We start from the raw sequence: 7079 nt of genomic DNA on the forward strand, positions 1-7079 counted from the left end.
ACACATATTATGGTTACATAGTGGACATATGGGAACTTGAGTAGAACATGATTTTAAGGTCCCTTTGTTTAAGTGAAAATGGGTCAATCTGTCAGGAGGCGGGGTACAAGTAGACCCACAATACGGAATGACAAATGTGGATCTAAACAATCTTGGGTACACTGACGAACCGTTTGTCCTAGCCAATGATGTGGCACAGGTTATCAATGTGAAGGACATGTCTAGCAAACCAAGAAAAAGAAAAGATAAGGAAGCGAATACATCATACGATGAGCCAAAGCGCCACATAGTTCTTTCAGGAAAAAGGGACATCGTGGGAGTGGAGGGCAAGACAGACATGTCCGAAGATTATGAAAAGTTTCATAAAATTTCTCCCTTCAAAGTCAAGGCTGACCCAAGCATCCTGATAAATAATGAAGATTATCCATGGTTACGGCGCAATAAGGAAAGGACACAAGCGAAGAAAAAGTGAAGACTTTCTCTCCACAACTATTATGATGATACCATGCCAACTTTCAACCTTTTCAGAGTTCATTTGAAATGCCTGTTGTAACAGACGAGTTTCCGTATGAAATCCTGATACTTCGAAAGAGATTGTACATTTTATACACGAAGTGCATCCAATTTTTGTCGTAACCCTCTCAACATTCTTGCACATGCTATGTGGATGAAATAATGATACCATGCCGACTTTCAACCTTTTCAGAGTTCATTTGAAATGCTTTTCAATTTCAGGGTCTTATAGCTCAAAATAATCAGTAAATACATGAAAAATAACAAATGAAGTCAGAAAGGGTTGAAAATTGATGATGTGGCTTTGAATAGTGCATTTTGAACACAAAAAAATTCAGGAGTTCAAATAAGTTTTAAAAAATGAAATCACTTTATAACAGACGAGTTTCCGTATGAAATCCTGATACTTTTAAAGAGATTGTTCATTTTGTACACGAAGCGCATCCAGTTTTTGCCGTAACTCTCTTAACTTTCTTGCACATCATATGTGGATGAAATAATGATACCATGCCAACTTTCAACCTTTTCAGAGTTCATTTGAAATGCTTTTTAATTTCAGGGTCTTATAGCTCAAAATAATCAGTAAATGCATGAAAAATAACAAATGAAGTCAGAAAGGGTTGAAAATTGATGATGTGGCTTTGAATGGTGCATTTTGAACACACAAAAAGTCATTAAAAGTATTTTCTGTTCAAAATCATTAATAGCAACTAAAATTATATAAAATTGATGCAACTAGAATTATCAAAGTATTTTCTGTTCAAAATCATTAAAAGCAAAATGAATTTTCATAAAGAACTTTTTTGTTACAAACTTTAATAGCAAAAAGAATTATCATAAAATAAAATAAATAAGTAATTAGAAACAAAATAATAAAAACTTTAATAAAATATATAAGTAGAAACAAAATAAAATAAAATAAAATAAATTTAATAACATAAATATAATTTATGAAACTAAAATTATCAAAGTATTTTCTGTTCAAAACATTATAAGCAACCTCTAGTATTATTGAAACTAAAATTATATAAAATTGATGCAACTAAAATTATCGAAGTATTATAAGCAACCTCCGACTAGACTCACTGTCAGCCTTCACAGTTTCAGTTTGTATTTAGCAGGTTGACCTGTTCACCAACGAGTTAAGGTAAGGACTGAGCAACAATATCCATGATGGTTTCCATTAATTACCCTGTTCATCATTTTCTAACCTTACATTCGTGACTTGGATGCTGCAAAACAATAACTGCCAACAGTAAATTCAGAAGTTTTCATTCAAAGCTCGACTGTTTAATCCAAACAAGCCGCTGCATCGATGCCTCGATGGAGATCTGCGTGGATCTTCCTACTCAACAATTTCAAAGGTATTAGTTAATTACTTCCAGTGATGGTGATTCAGTTAAATTACACGTTTAAACAAGTTACATTACATATTTACATGTGGATGGCATGATGGATGAACCAGTGTTTCGTTGCTGATTCGTTTCATTTGGTGTAGGTGTGTGTCACCCTCTCGACTAACCTGAACCCTGATGAAGAAGCTATGGCCTATGGTTCAAGATTGGAAACAGGGGCGCGCGACCCGTCTCCTCTGTTTTTGTCCCCTGTCACCACCGCCGTCTCTTTCCCGCCTCGGCCACCGGCACCTTCACTCTTGCTAGGAAGGCACATCGCCGCCAAAATTACTTCCCATAGTGGATTTGACATTCAGGACTTAATAATTGGTTGCTGGAACCAAACAATAGCAATAAGAGTAACATAAGTATCATCAAGAAGAAGTTATGCAGTTCTATTAAGACAGTTCAAAGGTCAGTCAATCACCCTTTCCTTCTTTTCTTCTTCTTATTCTTTAGTTTATCATCTCAGTGGTGCTTGTTGCTCTTATCTGCAGTTTACTCGCCACCATCTACTCTCCACACATTGGAGTTTTGGAATAATGATGGGGTGGAAAGCTTCGTGAAAGAGGAAGAGAAAACAGCTTTCAATGCATATGGTGTAAGCAGAGAAAACAGCTTCATGAAAGAGGAAGAGAAAACGCTTTGAATGCATATGGTGTAAGCAGCACGCCCTATTTGCTCCATTTTTGGTGGCATAATGCAACTATGTTTCCTCACCCTTGGCTGAATGCTAAAACAGGGTACGTTATTTTACATGCTCTTAGTCAGTCCATGGTACCACCCGCTGCCAACTGCATCATTTGCAGATTGTGGAGATTGCATATATGGATGGTGATGTTTCACTGACAGGCATCCTTCAGATTATCAGTTCTTACTTAGCAGGTTCACCAACTGGCCAACTCAAAGTAATGAATTTTACCAATGAGTTCCCTCCCTTTTACCTTGCTAGTTTTCTGATGTTAAACTCATTAATCCTACTTGGATTCTGCAGAACTATCAATTTTTGCAACTGGAATTTAGAACTTGGTTGTTCTGTCCAAACTATATAACAGTAATGGAAGCAATGTCTTGCTGTCCTGAAGGAGCTTTTTTTAGACCATCTCAAAAAAAGGTCAGTTGGTCGTTTATTTCACTTTATTAGAAACAGAAAAATAGATCCCTACTAAAGCACTGATTTGTTCCAGGCATGTTCTTGCTATCCACTGTGTGCGTTGGCTTCCCGGTGACTACTGATTTGTTTCACAAGACTAACAATTTGGGCTGAAGAGCATCTGATCTGCTGGTATGTTTTCCTTACTGTATGCTATGGTGTAGGCAACACCTTCTTTGCTCCACTTTTGTTGGTTTAAAGAAAGAATGCTTGCTTAGCTAATGAAAACACGTTTCATGAAACATTGGAACAGGTTGATTATTTGTTCATACAGTCCATGGTACCAGCAGCCGTCGACTGCATATTGTGCAGATTTGATATATGGTGATGTTTCACTGTCAACCTATAGAGTTTCAGCTCCGAATTTCCAGATTCTTCTGTGGACCAAAGACTCAAAGTAACGACAGAGAGATTATATCCATGATGATGAATTCCATTACTTTGTTTAGCATTTTCCAGGTCTTGGGTTCGTTACTCTGTTTCTGCAGAACGATTCACATCCAACAGTGATTTTTTATAAAATCAAGTTGGTACTCAGAACTCAGAAGTAACCACTTAGCAGTGCGCTTCTGTCTTGGTGTCTCGACGGAGAGCTGCGCAATTGTGCATCATCGGCCATTTCAGAGGTAACTGATGACATCAAGTGGTGGTTAAAGAAGTTACATTTGAAAATTGTGGGTGTGGCTGGCATGATGGACGATTCAGGTTTTTGGTAGCACTAATTTGTTTGCTCCATGTATCTCAGGCCAGGCCTGCTCCCCTCCCCTGTTGATGAACCCCAAACCTTGATGATTCAAGACTGAATGGAAGCGCAGCCGCCGCCCCCCCTCTTGTGCAGATCACCGTTCAAAAAGGAAAACATCATCGAAGTGCGTGATGTTTCACTGGTATCCGTGAGAGCTTCAGTCCCAGTTTAGCAGGTTCACGCCTGTTGGCCAACTCAAAGTAACGAACTGAGGCATTTAAATTTAAATTAGACGACGAGTTATCGTTACCTTGTTCTCACTTATCTGACCTTTGATAATTTCCTTGGATTCTGCAGAACAATTTGCAGCCAGCAGCCAATTTAGAAGTTGGTCGTACCGTGCAGACAACAAAAGTAACCACTGAGCTTCTGCCTTCAAATTTTTCGACGGAGTGCTGCGTAGTTCTGGAGGGATCAAATCGAAGGTACTGATTACATCACATGTAGTCCGTGGGTTGCGTGATCGATGATTCGGGTTTTCGGTGCTGATTTGTTTCATGTATGCTGTGGCATGCATCGTCGGGCAGGTGTCTGTCTGTCAGCCTGCCTCCTTCATGACGAACCTGAAGACGTGAAGCCTGAGGAGGAAATTACTATGGTTCAGTACTGGAAAGCAATCTTTTTCCGGCCTCTGCGACTGCAAATCGATCGACAGGATCAGCATCTGCAGAACTTGGCACGAAAGAGATAAGTGCGTGTTTCTGGATGGTGATGATCAGCACGTCAATTCTTCCCTACTGTAAACTTTACTTCATTTTAAGGCTGGACTTCAACTAGTGCAGTTCAGCTCCGGCAAGCAAGCAACAACCTGAGAAAGAGTGTTAGTGTTGTTGCTGCTTCAGTCTGGACAAATTAGCAGTAGCTTGTTAATGTTCGACGAGATTTTGTCATCTTTTATCAGATGCATATGTATGTGTATGGGAAAATGATAAATATACATCAATGTTATATGCATCTACAAATAAGGAAAACTTATTGATTGGAACGGGCGAGCGCGTGATCGTGTACACGATCGTTTACAAGTCCACGTACGTACACTTATGGTAATCTCCTCAGGCTAAGTGGACTTGACTTATTAGAGCCCACTTCACATATTGATGCACGTGGCCGGATGTTTTTGTTGTATTTTATTAATTAAATTCACGGGCTAATGTCATCTTTATCTTACCCGCAAAAAAAAAATGTCATCTTTATCCAGCCAATGGGCACGTAAAGCTGAACTCATGTGTACAAGATGTGAGTTTGTAGCTCACACGACTAGTAAAAGTTGTTAGCGTGCAGGAGGATAAGATAAGCACGTAGCTTCTCATTAGCACTTTAGGCCATGCATGCAGCGGGAGGAGCTGCCCAGCAGAATAGCTCGGCTTGCAACGTCACCGCGGCGGCGCCGTCTGATCTCTTCCACGCAGGTGCTTGCCCTAGGCATTGGCTATATAAAGGAGCACATTTTCACGGACGCACACAAGGGGCTGGCCGCCAGGCCGCCCTCAAATCTCACGCACACAGCCTGCCGCCGGGCCGGCCGCTCACACACGCACGCGGCGGCCGCCGCTAAGCTGCACACAGAAGAGGAAGAAGGCCATGGTGTTTAGGCCCCGCACAACTCCCATCTCATTCCTAGCTATACAACACCTCAATTCTTTTCTCCGATCTATACACACACGAGGTGTTCAACATACATAAAATCTCTCCGTTCTCCTCGTCAAGCTGGCCGGCCGACTGGCTGTACGTCTCCACGCAACTTCAGGTAATCAAGGTGAGGTTTATGTTTGTTGTATACAGGTACAAGGAGCAGGCAGAAGCCGCCGACAAGCACGCATGGAGATGCCGCCGAAAGTCTGGCCCTTGCCCTTGTGAAGATTGGATCGCCCATCTGAAAATAAACAGGTACAAATCACACGGTGAACAGGGTCCATAGAATACAAAGAGGCCAACAAGTCAAGGTGAACAGGGATCCGATTTATGATGAAGTCCCCATATGTCAGTAGCACACTCATGATCATGTGGCGATCGAGTGATGCATGGAGAAGTAATTCCGTGTTTTAGATGGATCAGATCTAGGACAAGGTGTCGCATATAATGGCATACTCAAGATCATGGGCGTACAGGATTTGCACCACGTTTCTTAGAGGAGACGGTGTGGCGGAATCGGAGCTCGGTGACGACGCGCCCGGGACTCCCTTCCCCCTTCATGGCGTACAGATCTTTGGTCGAACCAAAGTTTGCAGCGACACAGTACAAGACCGGTCCCTCCTTCGAGGGTTGCATCTACCGTGGCGAACAGGTCCTTGGCGTATAGGTTCACGGCGTCGCCGGCGTACAGGTCACCCTTTGGTGTAGCACCAGTCCAACGCGACGCGGCCTCTACAACGCCACCTTTCCACGGCCTCGTGAGCCGGCCCCCTTTGTCTTGGCGGACCGCCCAATACACGGCGTCTAGCCGAGACGAGGTGCCAACCACCTCGGCCACGCCCATGTGAGCGCGCGTTGGTTTTTACACTGACGCCGGTCTCTCCAAACCGTTACACCCGCAAGGCGTAGCCCCTTGAACACCCCGATGAAGCAACAGGTCGTCAAGAAGTCTAAGCCGAGCGCGACCCATGCTACCCCAACACCAACTACTCCAACGCCGCCAAGACCGACGAGGCACGACGGCGAGGGCGGGCGCGGCCACCGCTAAGGCCACGCTACATGCGGCACGTGTACCGACGAGGACACGGGCTTTGCCGCCGCCTACACACATCATCATCATCATGCATGGAGAACGCGAAGTGAAGACGACGAAGACGACCATATGGCTTAATCGGAGGTATCCTGCGGAGTAACCCGCGGGAGTAATTAACCGGGAGCCTTCCGAGGCCCCGGAAACCAGGAGACCGCAATCACCACAGTCAGGCAGGCCGCGCTAGTAGGCCACCGACAAGGAGGACGTCCCTTCATCGCCACGCTGGGTGGACAACATGCTGTTTGAAGTCAACACAACAATCGGGGCAGCTCTGTCACAACCACTGTCCTTCACCCCATTAGGCAAGACCCCCGATCAAGAAGAAAGTTGGCACCACTTCATCAGTTGTGCCAATCCAAGGCCTAGTAGACACTGCCGATCCTGGTGTGCCCATGAGTAGCACAGCCATGTAGCTCGAGGATGTGACAAACCAGGTGGAGAATCTCGAGCTCAACTATTATGTTGTGATCCAAATTGAAGTATAAAGAGAAAGGTTAACTTCTGACGAGGGAGCAGAGCGAGGCTCGTCGCCAGTAGGCAAGGGCCTAA

Source organism: Triticum aestivum, chromosome 7A (genome assembly GCF_018294505.1).
Source record: "Triticum aestivum cultivar Chinese Spring chromosome 7A, IWGSC CS RefSeq v2.1, whole genome shotgun sequence".
NCBI lineage: Eukaryota > Viridiplantae > Streptophyta > Magnoliopsida > Poales > Poaceae > Triticum > Triticum aestivum.